A 19,983-nucleotide genomic window follows, 5' to 3' on the forward strand; every position below is an offset into this window, starting at 1 on the left:
TAGTTTTCCTATGTGTTCCTTGTGAAGGGTTTTCAAGTATCATGTAAGTTTATTAGGCTTCATGCTTTTGCTAGATAACACCTTGTGAGCCGGCAGGCATTTTGGGCTCTCTTTGTTCTTGACAAAAATACTGGTGAAGCCATACTCAAAGCCTCATCATATTTGAGGACATGTTTCTTGCACTCATTTTTCATTCATAACTGCATCACTAATGTCACTGATGAAGGTTGAAGGAGATACTCTGCATAAAAATGAGTACATTGTGCCTCTTATCACAAATCAGAAAGGGGAATTCACTATTAAGCAAGCGAGACTAAGACTTTTAAAGGCCCTGTGTGGAGATACAATGATTCTTTATCAAGTACCAACAGGATATTCAGGCTGGCATAAAATTTAAGGCTGTTGTTGATAAGGCTGATGCCCACAGATAAGGATCTCCTGGATTCAAGTCTCTCAGCTAGATGCTTGCACAGCCCAATGGTGCAAATGGCAAAATGACGTCCACACAGCCACCTCTGCACCACCAACATGTCTAGAACTGTTCCATAAACGATGTGCCAGCAGGCCACCATTTTACAAAACGGTGACCTCTGTACAGAATGACCTCTCATGCACCGTACGAAGTCATACAGTGTGTGGAGGATGCCATTTTGGAGATCAAAATGGCAGCCTCCTGGCGCAATGTTTGTTGTGCAGGTCCAGACACACTCAGGGGAAGATGCCATTGTCTCAAGGGGTGAATCAGGCCTCTTGATGCTGCAACCCTAGTGGGGGTCACAACCCACCGATTGGGAATGTTGATCTGATTGCCATATATTGGATTGGGAAGAAATTTTCCCCAGGTCATATTGGCTTTAGGTTGCTTTTTTGCCTTCTGCTGCAGTGCATGGGTGCAGATAATATACCAGGATTATCTTGGTATATCTCATTTAATCATTTCCGTGCCAGTGCAGGGGCCTCGCTCACTGATACACCTGAGTCCTTCCTGTTCTCTACCTCAGGCATATAATTGTCTAGTCTCATGTGGATTGTAATACTTTGGTCTCATTTTTGTTTTTGGGTTTAGCGTTCAGGTGCTGGTGGCCAGTGATATATAGCAGCTCAGACTAGATGATCGAAAGGTCACTTCTGGCCTTGAACTCTATGATTTCAGATGACAGAGACAAAATGTAAGGCAGGATGAATAATTAGCAAAAGGGGAACTTGATAGTAAAAAGTATACTTTTTAGTGAGGTTAAAAAAAAATCCCATACCCTCAAAATGAAATGGTGTTCCTTCTCTTATTGACCCTTTGCATTTTATGCATGAAAATCTGTCTCCTTGACTGATTACCACTAACCAATGCAATCCTTCCTTCTTATTAATAATGACTGGCATCAGGCCTCTTTAGTTTATCCTGGATTACTTTCAATTGATCAGCAGTAGTATTTCTTAGAATGATTTATTACTGCTCTGTCTAGTTTTTCCTGAAATTCTTCCCTTTTATTTAGCTGGACCAGTTGTTTCCTACTCAGCCTAAAACCTCCTCCTTTTTTAAAAACTGTCTTTATTTGGAAATTTTAGCAAATTGACAAATCTTAGGCATGGAAGTATCAGAGACAATTCAATAATCATTACAACAGTGAGATTTTGTTTAGAGAAATATTATACAGCTATATAATAATCAGATCTCTCCAATTCTTGTTTTTCTTACCTGTACATGACAATTAGAGATGGGTAAATAATTGAGAGCAAATAACACTCAGAGGATTTAGCATGTTTTTCTACTTGCACAATGGCATCAGGAAGATGAATTCTCCTCCAATTTACTCAGTCAAAATTAAACAATACATTTTTAATGGTATGAGTTGACCTCAGGTAGTTTGCAGTACGTGTTCAATATCTGAAATGTGAGTTGTGTTGATTAACCATACAACCCTTCTACCAGGTGTTTGAACCCAACCCTTGTTGCTGCCAATAGCCATCTCAAAACTAACAAATACCATCAGTTTGCGTCCCCACCTAGAATTTCTGGGATCACTAAATACTTTTCCTGGGTACCCTCAATAGGCAATACTTCCACACTTACACGAATCATAGAATCATAGAATATCAAGGTTGGAAGGGACCTCAGGAGGTCATCTAGTCCAACCCCCTGCTCAAAGCAGGACCAATTTCTGACTAAATCATCCCAGACAGGGCTTTGTCAAGCCTGACCTTAAAAACAAGCACGGAGTCTTTTTATAAAAGAAGGAAAACATTAGGAGAACAGAGGACACAACATCAACGTGAGAAAACACGCTTGAGGAGCTTCTGTCTGTCTGCAGTTCTGGGTAAATAGTTTATGCAGATGAAGCCACTTTGACTGTTCTTTCCCCTGTTCACCAACAGATTGGAGCAGATGTTGAATAACCCCTTGGGCTTTGAATCTTTTGGGGTGGTTTACATACAAACTTGCACTGAAATAAGTAAATTGTTTTTAATTTACACTCTTACTTTGATGCATGCCGACAAGTGGTTCTGACTTTAGAATAAGTGCCCTATTTGATTTTGTTTAAGTCAGTAACCACATATAGACTTGTACTGAAGCAACAAAAGGTGTGAATTAAAATCAATGTATTTATTTATTTAATGCAAATGTATATGTAGACTAGCCCTCAAAAAAGAGGTGGCAGTTTAGGGAATAGTAGCAAAGAGGAGGGCTTAGGAAAATTGTTTTTTGTTTCTGGATCACACAGGACTTGCCTGAAGCATCATTCTTAGAAAAAGTTAGGCTGATGTAAAATTTACTGGCTGGGCATAGAGAATTTAAATGTAATTTTCTCTTTTCCCACTCCAAGTAATGTACATACATGCTTGGTCCTGTCTGCAAAATGATGAGATTAAGTATATCTAGCTGATCTAGTTCCCTCTGTGTCAGGACTCTGGGGGGTTTGGAACTCCCATCACTCTGCCTGGTAATAATTAAAGTGGTCCAGTTCCCTATATTAAACCAAGCACCGCTAGTTATTTCATACAAATAACCAACACCTCAAATATCCACATATGGGAGCTTAAAATACACTTGGTGAGCATTAGTTTGAATAAAATTCCTATCACTCAGCTGTTTGTGCAAAGTCAGCACAGAAGGGGTGCAAGCACAACCCAAGCAAATGCATTTGTAGATTGACTTGTATTCTTACTAGAAATATTTATTAGCATCCAGCTACGCTGAATCCTAACTCAGACCAAGTATAAAAGGCTTCACCTAAATTCTCTTTCCATGACAGATTCCTATCACTTATGTGTATTCGTTTCAGACTTCGGATCATTGAGAAAAAATTTCTTTACAACAGGTTCAAAATGATTGCATTTTTGATACAGATTTAACATTCCTATTTTCTTTTTGAGATATTTGTGGCAGGCCTCCTCTTAATGTGCAGTTTGTGCGAGTTGGGGTGGTCCCTTGGAAAGGTTTCCCATCCCCTTCTTCAAAGAAAAAGATCTGCAGCAAAAGGTCAGTGATCTGGCAGACTGACTCCCATAGGAGAAAGTGTGAATAAGTACACCAAATCTACTTTTCACAGTATAGACCAAGGGTTGGCAACGTTTGGCACGTGACTCGCCAGGATAAGCACCCTGGCGGGCCAGGTCAGTTTATTTACCTGCTGATGCGGCGCGGGCGAGCGATGTGCTGGCCGCGGCTTCCCGCCACCCCCATTGGCCCGGGACGGTGAACCGCGGCGAGTGGGGGCCGCGATCGGCCGAACCTGCCGCGTCAACAGGTAAATAAACTCGCCTGGCCCGCCAGGATGCTTACCCTGGCGAGCTGCATGCCAAACATTGCCGACCCCTGGTATAGACACTAAACTTTATACTGGAAAAAAATAGACAGTAGGTGGCAGTAGAAAATTCTCTCACAGAACTGCTTTGGCAGCATTGAAGTCTGCAGTTTTCTCCTCCATTCCCCTTTGTGCATAAAGAGTTGGCCAGGAATTCAGATACTGCTCCAGCTGCACTGTGTAGCCATGTCTACACTAAGATCCCCCCTCCCCGATTGCTATCAGCAGAGCTTCGTTGGTTGTAGCAACGTCCGGCAGAAAAAATGGGGGTGGGGCAAATTTGTGTCAGCATATAGAACCATGTGATTATATTATATCCTGCTAAGTTGGGAGCAGGGGAAGCAGAGCTTACAGATCTATGAAAAGTTGAAGGGAAGAGTGACAGACGATGAGGTCACGGCAACTTCCCCGCTAGTCCCATAGCAAATGAGGGCTAATGTAATCAGTAGCATTTTAACCACGATATTGCATAATCCTGCACTAGGGAAGGTAAGACATGGTGCTTAAAACGTAAGCAGCTGATCTACACTATTGCTCTCACCTTTGTCACTACTGGAGTTCCTTGGAGGGAGTATCAGTGGGAAATGTCAAGAAAAGCAGCTAAATAGAAACCGCCACTGTGACGAATTAAAAGAAAAGTCCATCTACTTACTTCAGTAATATATACTGAATGTTGTTGCCACTACACCAAGCAAAAAACACATTTAAGCCCATTAGAGAGCCTTATTTCCAGGATTGTATAAGCATTCACCATTAACTGATGACCTAAGCAGATGTTTTATATTTTATTTCCACTTTATTCTTAGTATTTCAGTCACACATGTAGTGTATATGAACAGGCAGGTAGAAGTGATGCCAAGGTGTGTTCGTGTAATCTAGTGATGGCTGAACCACAATTTTGGATATTTTGCCAATTTAGTGGAATTAGAAATGTGATGACAATAGACTCATGAAATGTTTGGTACTTCCTACTTGCAGGTGGACAAGAAATACTGCAAAAACAGCCTTTATTCTATTATCTGGGCACTTTTGTTTACATTCTGTGCTGGAATCAGGAAGCACAGAGGCATGTGAAAAAAACAAAACATTTACTGTATTGCCAGCTCATGAGTTTATCATGAGTCTCGCTATATTTGGTATTTTTCTTAAAGCCCCAGCCAGTGGCATAGCCAGGATCTAAGAGCAGGGGGAGCAAACATAAAAAAGCCCCCCCCCCCTTGGCTCCTCCTCTGGCCATGCCCCCCTTGGCTCCTCCTCCAGCCGCTCCGCCCCCCATTGGCTGCCGGCCGCCATGATGCGCCCCCCCTTGCTCCTCCGGCCACGGCTGCCGGCCGTGCTGCGGAAGGGTGTGTGTGTCTGTTCCTCCTTTTTGGGGCTCTCCCGGCCCTGGGTGGGTTCTTGCTGCCCCCTGCTCCTGCGGCCTCCCCGGCCCCACCCTTCCCCGGGACTTTGCCTCCCGCACCAGCCTTTGTGTGCGGAGGAGGGACAAGCCCATGCCGGGAGGGAGGCTGGATCTTAGGGCAGGGGAGCAGCTGAACACTGCATCTCTGATTGCAGAGCCAGGGGGACAGCCAGCGGCTGCAGAGGGTTCTGGCGGGGGCGGGGGTCTCCTGCTTCTCGCAAGCTCCGCGAGCTGCCCAGGTCCTGATCAGGACCCCTGGGCCCGGGACAGGCGCTGCCATTTCCTTTGCCTCCGTGTCTCAGTGCGCTGCGGGCAGGCGCGTCCGGGGCTGGGGCAGGAGCGGAAGTCACTGCAGCAGGCTCGGGCCACACAGGACCTGCCCGCGCCGGGGCTGAGCTTGTGTCTCACTCGGACGCCAGGGGGCTTGAGCAGCAGGCGAAGGAAAGGAAAGAAGATTTATTCCGATGGGACAATGGGCCTGTGCAAGGAAGTTCACAGCTACTCTGCCATTGCTGTGCCCCCCCCTCACTCTGCCTCTTTCAGTCACGCCCGCCACCGCGGGCCACTGGCCACCCCGCGGTGCCCCCCCTTGCTCCTCTGGCCGAGGCTGCCGGCCACGCTGTGCGGGCCGCCATGCTGCTCCCCCACCCCCGCTCTGCCTTCTCCGGGCACGCCTGCCGGGTTCCCATTGGCTGCCGGCCACGCTGCGGGCCGCCTTGCTGCCCCCCCTCACTCCTCCGATCGTGCCGCCCCCTCCCCATGGCTCCTCCAGCCGTGCTGCCCCCCCTTGCCTGTAGGAGGTCAGCGCCGGCCGGCAGGCGCACCGCTTTTTGAAAACGTGGTGAGGGGAAGCGGCTGCTTTCCCTGCACCCCACTAGCTACACTACTGGCCCCAGCTCCTGAAGTCAAGAGATTAGGTAAGAATCTTAACTTGCTTGCTTGCTCTCTTTCTCGCTCTCTATTTTAAACAAAGGTAAACTTCTAGATTTTGTGATTAAGGAAAAGAGGTTAAACACATGAGTTTAGCCCACCCTAAAGGATGAAAATTAAAATAACCACAAATGTATTTTTTTTTTAAATCTCATTATTTTAAAGGCAATCTCATGTTTTTGGGACATGATTTATGATTTTTGAACACAAGGGATTAGCAATAGTATAAGCAAATCCTTGTGGATTCTCTCCTGGTAAGCTCTGACTTCACACCATCTACAAATAACACTTTCTGTCATCTCCAGTTGGCTAGGAGACTCCTATCCCATCCTGGTGGACCAGGCCCACTGACAGCAAATCGGGGCCCCAGGCAGAACAGTCAATGGGCCCCCACGCATGCACAAGCTGTGCCCATACAGATGCAGTCCACCTGACATTTGGGCAGTGCTGCGCCTGCACTGGCTGGTGCCCAGCGAGCTGCCGGCTGCGCTGCTGGGCGTGCTTTTCTGGCACACACAGGGCTTCTGCATGCTCGCCTGGTAGGGTTGCCAACTGTCTAATCGCACAAACCCAAAGACCCTTGCCCCATCCCTGAGACCATGCCCGTGTCCTGCCCCTTCTCTGAGGCCCTGTCTCCTGCTCACTCCATCCCACCTCCCTCCGTTCCTCGCTATCCCCCACCCTCACTCACTTTCACCAGGCTGGGACGGGGGTTGGGGTATGGGAGTGGATGTGGGGTTTAGGCTCTGGGAGGGAGTTTGGATGCGGGAAAGGGTGCAGGGTGTCGGCTCTTGGAGGGAGTTTGTATGGGGGGTGCGGGCTCTGGGCTGGGGCAGGGGATTGGGGTATAGGAGGGGGTCATGGTGTTGGCGCTTACCTTGGGCGGCTCCTGAAAGGAACTGGCACACCACTCTGGCAGTGGCTCCTAGGCAGGGGGCCCAGGGAGGTCTCTGTGTGCCCTCTGCCCGCAGGCACTGCCCCCACACCTCCCATGGGCTGCAGTTCCTGGCCAATGGGAGCTCTGGAGTCAATGTTCAGGGTGGGGACACTGTACGTAGACCTTGAGGCCCCCCCAGGGGCCGCAGGGAAGTGCCGGCTGCTTCCAGGAGTGGTGTAGAGCAAGGGCTGGCAGGAAGCCTGCCTTAGCCCCGTTGTCGGTGGTGGCAGCCGGGGGCCCCAGGGACCTTTTAAATTGCCTGGGCCCGTGGTCAATTGTCCCCCCCCGCGCCATGTCGGTGGGCCTGTGGTGGACAATGACCTGGCTTCAGTTATTCATTTTTGTCATCTCTTGACTGGAATACAACAGTGTGATAGGTATGGGCCTGAAATCTCCAGCCCTTAGGAAACTCCAAACAGTACAGACTGGTACAGCACCTTCAATTTTCTTCTGTCAATATTCTTGTGTTTTTTTTTTTGCCTTTTATGTTTGAAATGAAACATTTTGATACTCTCATGCAAAATTACTCCACCAACAGCAAGAGAACAGCAGTCCTTTCTGCCTGGCAGGCTGAGAATGGAAAATGTTGACAGTGATATAATGGAGTCCTTGTCTTTAATGGGATTTATCCTGATTTCAGTAGAGTTGGTTGAGAATTTTCTGACCAAAACATTTTTTGGTCAGAAAATGCTGATTTGTTGAAACTGAAACTGTTAGCAGGATAGGGTTGGTTTAAATGAATCCTGCTTTGAAGAAAAAAGTTTCAAAATTGTCAAAACCATGTATTTTGACATTTTCAAAATGAAAAAAGTTTCAGTTTCCATTTTGAAACAACTTTTCATTTAAAAAAAATTGAATACTAAAAAGTTAAAATCAAAATAAAGCATCTTGAAATTTTCAAAAACAGAATGTTTTACTTGACTTGATCTGAATTTTTTCTTCTTTTTTCCTCCTTTAGATTAGTTTGTGAAAATTTTCAAGATTGTCTTTTTGCCCCAATTCAGGACATTGTCTAAACCACCTAAAATCATTTTGTCTCCTTAGACTACTGACCTATTTACTTATCTTAGTTAGCACAAATGTTCTGTTTTCAGCCTAACTTATTTACCTCCCTAATCCTATCTTCTAAGGAATGAGGCCTCCCTCACTGTGTTTAATTACTCATGTCAGGCCAAGTCTACCTATGTAGAGAAAAATGTTAGATTTTAAAAGATTTTTTTTTTTTGGTTAAAATTAAACCTCACTATATGATTAAGATGACCAATCAAAATTTGAAAACAAAAAACAATACCATAACCAACCCAAGGGCTGAAAATTAAAACTGATAAATGAAAAATTTAGTCAAAAAGTTTAAGAAAAATCTAAAATTTAAAATAAAAAAAGGCAAATTTTGGTTAAAATGCCAGATGCTGGAACTGGACAATAGGGGAAAGGTAACTTGATGATTACCTGTTCTGTTCATTCCCTTCTGGCTGGGCTAGATGGACTGGACTAGGATACTGAGCTAAATGGACTGACCATTGCTCTGACCTGGTATGGCCCAACTTATGTTCTAAAAAAAATTGTATTCCAATAATTTTGATCACATCCACTGTGGAAACTTACTTGATAATGGGAAACGCAATGTTTCTACTTTTTCATAATTTAAACTACTGAAGGGATTTTTCTCAAACTCCCTCTTCACCCCAACATACATACACAGACACACACATACTAACCTTTGTGCAAAGACCAAGCATTGAGAGTTTTAGCCCTAAAAGTTGGAGAAGTTATAGGCATGTGAAAACAGTAATCTCTAATGGCAAATGTAGGCTTGATGGACTGTTTTACCAAACAGAGAAAGGAAATAAACCCAACACCCAAGTCCTTTTAAGCCCTTGCCTCAGGGCATGCTTTATGTTTATAACAAAGGATATAAGCATCACAAAGTGAAGTAATTCAGCAGAAAAAACACTGGTCACCATCTCTAAAGGCTTTTCTCTGCCTCACCCAACCAGACAGAAAGAGGACACAGCCTTCCTCACCCACTTCCTCTTCACATACTCTGCCCAGCCATGTGATAGGCAGATATCTTGAACCATTTCCAAATTACTGCATTACCTTGTCACACACCACCTACCCTCTTCACTCTCCCCACCCCCATCCAGTTCTAGAAGGGCCTTCAGTTTACTCACAAAGAGTTTGACTTGCCCGTTCCTCAGGGTACGTAAAATCCATTTATTCCTGTTTGAATATTGATGACATAATGGCAGAATTTTCAGAAGCCTTTTAGATCCATCGTGAGCTTTGAGCTGTCAGCAGCTGACCTCCCAAATGTTGTGTGGCAGATTACTATCATTTCCTCGCTGATCATCCCCTAATACAATGACCTACCTCCATGATAACTTTGTCATGGTTATTCCCATCTCTATGCCGAATGTGGCCAATGTACGTAAGTTTGCACCTGCTGATTTTGACAAGTGGGTCTGCTTCTCTCCAATAATATTTCTAAACATAAACATTCCTTATCTTTTCTGTCCAGATGATACACAAGAGTCTTTACCATCACCACATCTCAAAGGCTTCAGTTTTCTTTGTGTCAGCAATATAAGCGAATCACACCCAGTAACAAATGTGAACTCCTGGATCACTATAACAGTCTTACCATGAAGTCACAGACAGTCCCCTTGGGCACTCCAGTCTATCCTGCCACCCAGCCAAGCTGGACTTAGTGATAAATTGTCACTTACACTAAAAATCACAAAATATTCAGGTTGCTCCCCGTCCCAAGAGACTAGTCACTTACCCAGGTCAATTTGTACCTCAGATCTCACATCAAAGACAGGTAGCCAATCCTATAATAGACTAACTAAGGATTTTTTAGCTAGGAAAAAGAAATGAAAGAGTTATTTACAGGTTAAAGCAAGCAAGATATATACACAATTGAGCTCAGTCTATGGTTCCAAAAGGTGAGAGATGTAGTAATCTGTCCACTCATTGTCTTTTAGGGCTAAACCCAGGTTGACCCTGCGGATCTCTGCTTGTGTTTCCTAGTTCCAGCCCGGTGAGAGTTCAAATACCAAAGAGATGAAGAATTTTAATGTCAGTTATCTTTATTTCCTTCTTCCAGAATTCAAGTTGATGGGACAAACTTCGTTGCATGTAGCATTTTTATGGGTGTAGGAGGGCCATTAGCCCAGTTTTTGTATCATGATACTTCACAATGACCCACTTAGTTTTGATAAGTATCAGAGGGGTAGCCGTGTTAATCTGAATCTGTAAAAAGCAACAGAGGCACCTTTAAGACTAACAGAAGTATTGGAGCATAAGCTTTCGTGGGTGAATGCCCACTTGTGTCTGATGAAGTGGGCATTCACCCATGAAAGCTTATGCTCCAATACTTCTGTTAGTCTTAAAGGTGCCACAGGACCCTCTGTTGCTTAGTTTTGATAGTCCTCCTTGACGGGGGGGAGGGGGGGGGAGAACCACTCCTCCAGTCTGAGTCCACAAGTTCAGAACAGGCATTTTTACTGTTATAAGCAAAACTTGCAAATTATCATATTGCCTATGCATACAGACATTACAAGTAAGATTAATGAATGCAGCAAGTTACAAGCATTTTAGAGTCTAAACACATCCTTACAAGTCTATCATCTATCTTGAACAATACTAACATATAGGTGAGGTTGTCTGTTTTCCAGCTATGAATTTGTTAGTGCGCACTGATACCTACATCTGATCTGCCAGCATCACATAGCCAACATGACACTTGGCCAGGTTGACTGTTAGTCCTGCTGCCCTCAGGGACTGTAGTACTGCCACAACCCTCTCAAAGTGTTTCAAACAGGTTGTCAAGTAGATCACCACATTGTCAAATTAGGTTGTGGCATATGATTGGTGATGTAAAAACACACTATTAACTAACTGTTGAAACAAGACTAGGGTCTCATGTAGCCCAAACAAAAGAATCTGAAATTGGTATAGTCCAAAATGAGTAGCAAATGCTATTTTCCCCCTTAGACTCCTAACCCTACGGTGAGGCCCTAAGGTAGGTTTTTTTTAATTTGGCCTTAGTTTACCCATATGTTGTCCACTCAGTACATTGGATAGAAATCAAACTTAGACCTGGCATTAACCTTTTTGAAGTCAATGCACAATTTCCATTGTAGGAACAAATTTTGAAATCAAGACAATAATTGAAATGTCAATTTCTCACAGGACAGGAATTCTGAATTTTGCTCAGCTCTATTGCTAAGCAAATAATTGATTTTTCAGTTCAGAAGCTGAACTGAGGAATGGGAAGAGGAGGGAAATCACTTAGTTTTGAACCACAACTGATTCCCCCCCCACCACCACCATCAGTTTCTCACTGGAGTGAAAAAAAAATGAAAAAAAACCCAAAACATTCCAAATGTCAGTTTGAATCTACATTTAGTTTAGAGACTATCTTTTCAAATTGATTCAGATGTCAGTTTGACATTTCTGAATTTTTTTGCAGTGTTTTTCAGCTGACACTATTTACCAAATTCGTCCCAAATTTGCTAATAGTTTCAGTGCCTAGAAAAATTCAGGCACTTCAGGCGAGGCTTTACTGGATATATAACATCTAAGCTTGCAACCGTTATATTCACATGACCAGTCCCTTTGACTTCACTGGGCTTGCGTTGCTTGTGTGGCTAAGGGATGAAAAACGGAGCTCATGGTATGGAGATGAAGCAACACGTTGACACGATTTGAGATTGTGAGAATATGGAAATCTTTGCATTTGGTATGATGAGTATGCTGAAAAGTAGGATGTAGTCTTACGTTTTTTCATCTTTTAACTGACTAGCCTTAATCAGAGTCATTTTTTTACAATAATTAAAGCTTGATAGATGATTTATAGATGTGTTACTTTTCCTACATATTAATTCCTTAATAAACTATAATGTACTAGAATTTTCAGGTTCTGAGAACATTTAGAAGAAACAATTGAGTGTTCTACATGACTTTATAACTTTATATTATTGCACAAAACCAGCTAAAATATGGCTAGTGCAAGGTAGTGACTTTATTGACAATATAATCAACTGTTCTGTTACAAGTACTAGAACCCACACTAAAGCTGCATTCTTGCTGAATGGTAAAATATGTAGCCAGAACTGGTTGAGAGATTTCATTCATATATCAGAATCATATAAGCAGCTTTATATGGGATTCCTCATACAGAGGGATTCCAGCACTGGGCCCAATATTTATTTGTCCTGTTCACTTATTAAAAAACAACAACACCCTGCTTAAAATGCAATGCAACAGATTATTAAAAAATTGAAATAATAAGCATAACAAGGAATCTATGTCAGAGACTCAAAGTAGGGGTACCCTAAAGCCAATCAAACAAATAGGGCAAGGATTTGTAATTAAAATGATTTAATCTCTGTTGCTGATCACTGCACAACTTCAGCCTATTTTCATTAAACTAATTAATGACAGATGGGCGATGAGATTATATCCACATGTTATGGCAAGGTTATACAAAAATATACCTTTTTCTCTCCATTATGAGTATTGGAAATGCAGAAAATACACTGGATTAGAATAGAAGTCTTTCCTGCTTATCTAATGCATAGTAAATATTTCTTACTGTGATTTTAAGGATTTAATTTATATTTATCCAGTTTACAAAAGTTTAATATGTTTTTATATTTAAGAAAATAGATTTTATAACAACATTTTTGTCATTGATTTTAGATATTTAATTCTGAAAAAAGTGATTAGACATTCAGTGTATCTGAGTTGGTAAAAATATGTACATAACATCTGATCCAAAACATTTCACACATAAGAAAGTGAGTTGGAAAAGACTTCAGCCATAGAAAGACAAGACCATGTCCACTCTTGTTAATGCTACAAAACAGTTTGCATTACAATCCCGGCTTTCACAGGTAGATAGCTTTCTGAAACACTGACATTTTAGGTTGAGTTTTTCCATGTGATCTTTACATGAGGGAATTTATTTTTGAGCAACATTGCTTCAGCTGTTTCTGACATATGGAAGAATGGAAGCAAATGTACTTTTCTCACTGTAGAAAATTCTAACCACAATATTTGAAGAGGGTGACATTGGAAACATGTAGCCAAGCCTTTCAGCTCCAGAGAGCCCCCATCTGTTCAGGTGTGGTGTTGCAGTGATTTTTTTTTTTACACTTTAGTGCTCCTTTAGCCACCCTGGCTCCAACCACTAGACCTGACCACCTACATACCAGTCCATGATGTAAGAATGCTGTGTATACATTTTCTGTGGCCCAGCCCTGCTGCCAGGTTACTCAGTCCATTTCCATTTCAGGGTAATCAGAAAAGTCTCAAAATAGTAAATTCAAAATCTAATGGCCTTCAAGCCTGTCTCCCAACATATATCTGGAACTTTTTATTCTTGGCCTCTTCTACTCTTAACATCCGTGCTCTCCCTCTTGGTCTGGCAGTGAGGTAGGGGAACCAAGACCCACCCGCACTTTCCTGTGAGTTCCAGCTCAGGGATCATTTAGTCAGCTAATCCCTCTGCTCCTATCTTTGGCCTGCTTGTCAAAGTCTTTCCCCAGGTCTCTGGATTCCACTATCCCCACCTAGGACCAGGGATTCCTCACTTCTTTGCCAGCTACAGAGGTACCTTGTCAAAACGGCTTCTAGGCTCTCCTGGAGTTGCTGGGCTGTGATGAATAAATCCGCTGTCTCTTGACTTAAGAGTCAGTCTTTCCCTCCTCTAAGCAGGAGTTTCTTCTTCAGCCCTCTTCCTGGAGCTAAGTTGGAGAGTCTGACCTCTAGTTTTCCTCCTATACACTGCTCTACAGCCAAAATGCTTCTGAAATAAATGTAGTCAAACTTTACTAATTCTGGGTCACTGAGAATGAAAATGATGCTTAAAATTGTTGATTGGCTCTAGTTTTCAAGATATGCTATTGGGTCAGTATATACGACCCTTGACTTAGGAATGGCGGAGGATGTAAAGGGAAGGGATCTCAATTTACACCAGAAATGACAAAAATACATCTTTGACTGGATCTATGAATAAATCTATGACTGGGTTTGGACAGTACTTGCTTTTTAGGCAAAACAGTGAATGATGCAATCTGAAGCTGGTATTGCGTCATACATGATATGAATTGCATCATGTTATTCCTAGAAGTCATGGATGATGCAATCATAACGAAACTTACATCATTCTGCTGAACAAATTGCCCTATATCAGCTCTAGAAATCATACAGTGTCTTGCTCTCTTATTTGTCAGTGTTTGATTTTGCAAAGGGACACATTTCTGTTTAGCCAAAGTGAGCAGAGATGCCTCGTACTTGTGTGAACAGTGCAGATAACTTCTGCTATGTTTGTGGTGAAGTGACTTTTGCATCACAAAAGCGCAGTCTAACCACTATGGTTAAGAAAGCCTATCACCTTTATTTTGGCTGTAAAATTGGAGATCAGGACAAGAGGTGGGCCCCACACATATGCTGCAACACTTGTGCAACAAATCTTCACCAGTGGTTGAACAGGAAAAGGAAATCTATGCCTTTTGCAGTGCCAATGCTTTGGAGAGAGCCAACAGATCATACCAGCAATTGTTACTTCTGCATGGTGCCGCCAGTTGGGAAAGGTGTGTCAAAGAAGAAAAAGTGGACTGTGCATTATCCAAACATTCCATCAGCTATACACCCAGTACCCCATGGAGAAGGACTGCCGGTTCCTGATGCACCAGAATCATTCTCACTTGAGTCAGACGAGGAAGAGGAAGAGGATGAAACTTCTGGTCCTGAACCATCAATGTCATAGGACCCACATTTTCTCCCATCCTCCTCCTCTGAACCACACCTCATAACACAAGGTGAACTGAATGACCTTGTCAGGGATTTGGAATTATCCAAGAGTAAGGCAGAGCTGTTGGGCTCCAGATTACAGCAGTGGAATCTCCTGGCAGGTGATGTTAGGGTTTCCATGTTCCGTGACTGTCAAAAGAATCTTGTCCCATTCTTCTTCAAGGAAGGTGATCTTGTAGCCTGCCTGTAGCAACATCGATGGTGTGATGGCAGCCCTCAACATCGTTCACGATCCAGATGAGTGGAGACTGTTCATTGATTCATCGAAGATGAGTCTTAAAGCTGTTTTACTGCATAATGGCAATGTTTTGCCATCAATTCCAGTTGGTCATGCAGTCCATATGAAGGAAACCTATGACAACATGAAACAACTTTTGAGGTGCATAAACAATGACCAACATCAGTGGCAGCTTTGTGGCAATTTGAAGGTTGTTGCTCTCTTGCTTGGTCTGCAGACTGGATACACAAAGTACTGCTGTTTTCTCTGCGAATGGGATAGTCGTGCAAGAGATTCCCACTACATCAAGAAAGATTGGCCACTCCGACAGTCATTGGAGCCTGGGAGGAAAAATGGTCAGCATCCACCACTTGTTGAATCAAGGAAGATTTTGTTACCACCCTTATACATCAAGCTGGGTCTGATGAAGAACTTTGTCAAGGCCATTGACAAAACACAAGCAGCTTTCAAGTACCTTTGTGGAAAATTTCCAAGGTTAAGTGAAGCTAAGATAAAGAAGGTGTCTTTGTTGGTCCTCAGATTCATGAAGTTCTTCGAGATGATGCATTTGACCATGCACCGCGTGGCAAGGAAAAGACGGCATGGAAAGGCTTCCAGTTAGTGGCAATAAATTTTCTCGGAAACACCAAGGCCGACAACTACAGGTTGTTGGTGGAAAACCTCCTCAAAGCATACAAAAGCCTTGGTTGAAACATGTCACTAAAGATACATTTTTTGCACTCTCATCGAGATTTTTTTCCACCAAACTGCGGAGCAGTGAGTGACGAGCACGGGGAGCAATTTCACCAGGACATTGCAACAATGGAGAAATGCTATCAGGGCAAATAGAGCCCATCAATGCTTGCAGACTATTGCTGGACAGTGACAAGAGATGCTCCATTTAATGAATACAAGAGACAAGCCAAGAAGCGCCGAGTAGACACTGAATAGGACTAAACTATGTACATAGTTTTTTGCCTTTTGTTTCAAAATAAATTTTATTTATATAACCCTTCTGCTGATTTTTAAAGTGTTACATAAACAGGACAGGTGAAATATTATCATGTAAAGCAACTATAAATACATGAAAAGACCTAGGTTTACAATTTATGTTTAAAACTTTACTATCTACGCAATATACATAGACATAAAATGTAAAATCTTAAATATCTTAAACAGTAGCCAATCAGTTGTTTTAATTGTCATATTTGAATTCAGCATATCAAAATGCATAATAAATAGCACATTTTATCTCTGAAGCAGACGACTTCTCAAAAATTGTAGACCAGTGTAACTAGGCAGTCCCCTCTCAGTCCTCTCTTTCTGGGGTTGGGAATTAAGTTCCATGCAGTCTCATGCAATACTTCCCTCCTCCAGACAAGAGTTCCACAACAGCCCTTGTCCTGGAGCTAGGGTTTTATTTCAAGAAATCTCTCTGTTCATTGCCTTAGGACAGTTGTCAATCCTCTCCTTTAACAGTGTCCCTCCCACCCCTCATCCTGGGGCTGGGTTTTTATTCCAGACAGCCTCCCTGCCTCAGAGTAGTCAATATTTCCTTCTTTCAAACAGGACTTCCCCCTCAGCCCTCTCTCTGGACTAAGCATTTCAGACAGTCTTGTTACTTCTGAGGGTGGGAGTCCCCCATTCAGCTCTCTTCTGTGGAGCTGGGCTTGTACTGTAAGCCAGCTGCAAGGCTTTTGCCTTCAGCTGTGAACCTTTTCCAATTAATCCATAGTTTGAAGGGTTCAGCAGGCAGCCTTTCCTGCTGATGTGTGCCCTTGCTGTGAGAGAGGAGACAGCCTTTATGCTGGCCCCTTTCTCTCAGTTCATCCCCTGATTTGGGAAGAGGGAAGCCTGCCCTACTACTCTTCCAGGCTCCTGGTTTCAGGCCTTTAAGAAGCTATGCCTCGGTGCCAGTTTTACTCCCTACCATTACTTATTCCTTTCCCTTATCACCACTTCGTCTCTATCCCCATGTCTCCTTAGGTCCTTGTACATCTTTATTGGGTCTTTGAAAAGGGCCATGCAAGGTGATGAGGTGGACTGACTATTAGATACTACTGTCCTTAAAGGCAGACTACCCATCACAGGTAGGGCCTGGACTTGCAAACAGTTCTGAAATAGAGGGGAAAGGTTCCACTGGTGATGATGCATATCATCACCAGGACTAATGACATGTAATAATTCATAGATTATAGACAACTTCAGAAAACTTAGAAAGGTGCTGAAGGAGAGGAATCTCCATGTGATTTTCTCTGAGATCCTTCTGGTCCTGTGAGCAAAGGAAGACAGAAGGCAGAAGATTCTGGAAATGAACTGCTGGCTATGTAAGTGGTATAAGGTAGAGGCTTTGGGGTTTGTGGAACATTGGACTTCAGAAAAGCAGACTTTGACTCCCTCAGGGAACAGATGGGCAGGATCCCCTGGGAGAATAACATGAAGGGCAAAGGGGTCCAGGAGAGCTGGCTGTATTTTAAAGAATCCTTATTGAGGTTGCAGGAACAAACCATCCCGATGTGTAGAAAGAATAGTAAATATGGCAGGCGACCAGCTTGGCTAAACAGTGTAATCCTTGCTGATCTTAAACGCAAAAAAGAGGCTTATAAGGAGTGGAAGATTGGACAAATGACCAGGGAGGAGTATAAAAATATTGCTCAGGCGTGCAGGAGTGAAATCAGGAAGGCCAAATCACACTTGGAGTTGCAGTTAGCAAGAGATGTTAAGAGTAACAAGAAGGGTTTCTTCAGGTATGTTAGCAACAAGAAGAAAATCAAGGAAAGTGTGGGCCCCTTACTGAATGAGGGAGGCAACCTAGTGACCGAGGATGTGGAAAAAGCTAATGTACTCAATGATTTTTTTGCCTCTGTCTTCACGCACAAGGTCAGCTCCCAGATTGCTGCACTGGGCAGTACAGCATGGGGAGAAGGTGGCCAACCCTCTGTGGAGAAAGAAGTGGTGCGGGACTATTTAGAAAAACTGGACGTGCACAAGTCCATGGGGCCGGATGCGCTGCATCCGAGGGTGCTAAAGGAGTTGGCGGGTGAGATTGCAGAGCCATTAGCCATTATTTTTGAAAACTCATGGCGATCGGGGGAGGTCCCAGATGACTGGAAAAAGGCTAATGTAGTGCCCATCTTTAAAAAAGGGAAGAAGGAGGATCCGGGGAACTACAGGCCAGTCAGCCTCACCTCAGTCCCTGGAAAAATCATGGAGCAGGTCCTCAAGGAATCAATTATGAAACATTTAGAGGAGAGGAAAGTGATCAGGAACAGTCAGCATGGATTCACGAAGGGGAAGTCGTGCCTGACTAACCTAATTGCCTTCTATGATGAGATAACTGGCTCTGTGGATGAGGGGAAAGCAGTGGATGTGTTATTTCTTGACTTTAGCAAAGCTTTTGATACTGTCTCCCACAGTATTCTTGCCACCAAGTTAAAGAAGTATGGGCTGGATGAATGGACTGTAAGGTGGATAGAAAGCTGGCTAGATCGTCGGGCTCAACGGGTAGTGATCAATGGCTCCATGTCTAGTTGGCAGCCGGTTTCAAGTGGAGTGCCCCAAGGGTCGGTCCTGGGGCCGGTTTTGTTTAATATCTTTATTAATGATCTGGAGGATGGTGTGGACTGCACTCTCAGCAAGTTTGCAGATGACACTAAACTAGGAGGCGTGGTAGATACACTAGAGGGTAGGGATCGGATACAGAGGGACCTAGACAAATTAGAGGATTGGGCAGAAAAAAACCTGATGAGGTTCAACAAGGACAAGTGCAGAGTCCTGCACTTAGGACGGAAGAATCCCATGCACTGCTACAGACTAGGGACCGAATGGCTAGGTAGCAGTTCTGCTGAAAAGGACCTAGGGGTCACAGTGGACGAGAAGCTGGATATGAGTCAACAGTGTGCTCTTGTTGCCAAGAAGGCTAACGGCATTTTGGGCTGTATAAGTAGGGGCATTGCCAGCAGATCGAGGAACGTGATCGTTCCCCTTTATTCGACATTGGTGAGGCCTCATCTGGAATACTGTGTCCAGTTTTGGTCCCCACACTACAAGAAGGATGTGGAAAAATTGGAAAGAGTCCAGCGGAGGGCAACAAAAATGATTAGGGGTCTGGAGCACATGACTTATGAGGAGAGGCTGAGAGAACTGGGATTGTTTAGTCTCCAGAAGAGAAGAATGAGGGGGGATTTGATAGCAGCCTTCAACTACCTGAAGGGGGGTTCCAAAGAGGATGGAGCTCGGCTGTTCTCAGTGGTGGCAGATGACAGAACAAGGAGCAATGGTCTCAAGTTGCAGTGGGGGAGGTCCAGGTTGGATATCAGGAAAAACTATTTCACTAGGAGGGTGGTGAAACACTGGAATGCGTTACCTAGGGAGGTGGTGGAGTCTCCTTCCTTGGAGGTTTTTAAGGCCCGGCTTGACAAAGCCCTGGCTGGGATGATTTAGCTGGGAATTGGTCCTGCTTTGAGCAGGGGGTTGGACTAGATGACCTCTTGAGGTCCCTTCCAACTCTGATATTCTATGATTCTATGATTCTATGGTTCCGCTTCTACTGATATGGAGGCCTTCCAAACTTTACAGCCCCCTCACTCCATAGAAAGTGGACCAATCTCCTCACAGCTATGCTGGCTAGAGTAGTCAGTTATTAAGCTTACAATAAAAGGGAAGGGTGAAAAGAGAACAAATGAGCATTCAGTTAGCACAAAATCAAGATGTCAGCAATGGATGCAAAGAAAATAAATTTTTAAATTGTCTACACATCAATTCTAGGAGCAAGAGGAATTGGAATTGCTTATTTAAGAGAATAACTTTGACCTAGTTAGTATTACTGAAATATGCTGGGAAGCTTCAGATGATTGGAATGTTAAAATCAATG

The sequence above is a fragment of the Malaclemys terrapin genome, chromosome 1 (genome assembly GCF_027887155.1).
Source record: "Malaclemys terrapin pileata isolate rMalTer1 chromosome 1, rMalTer1.hap1, whole genome shotgun sequence".
Classification (NCBI taxonomy): domain Eukaryota; kingdom Metazoa; phylum Chordata; order Testudines; family Emydidae; genus Malaclemys; species Malaclemys terrapin.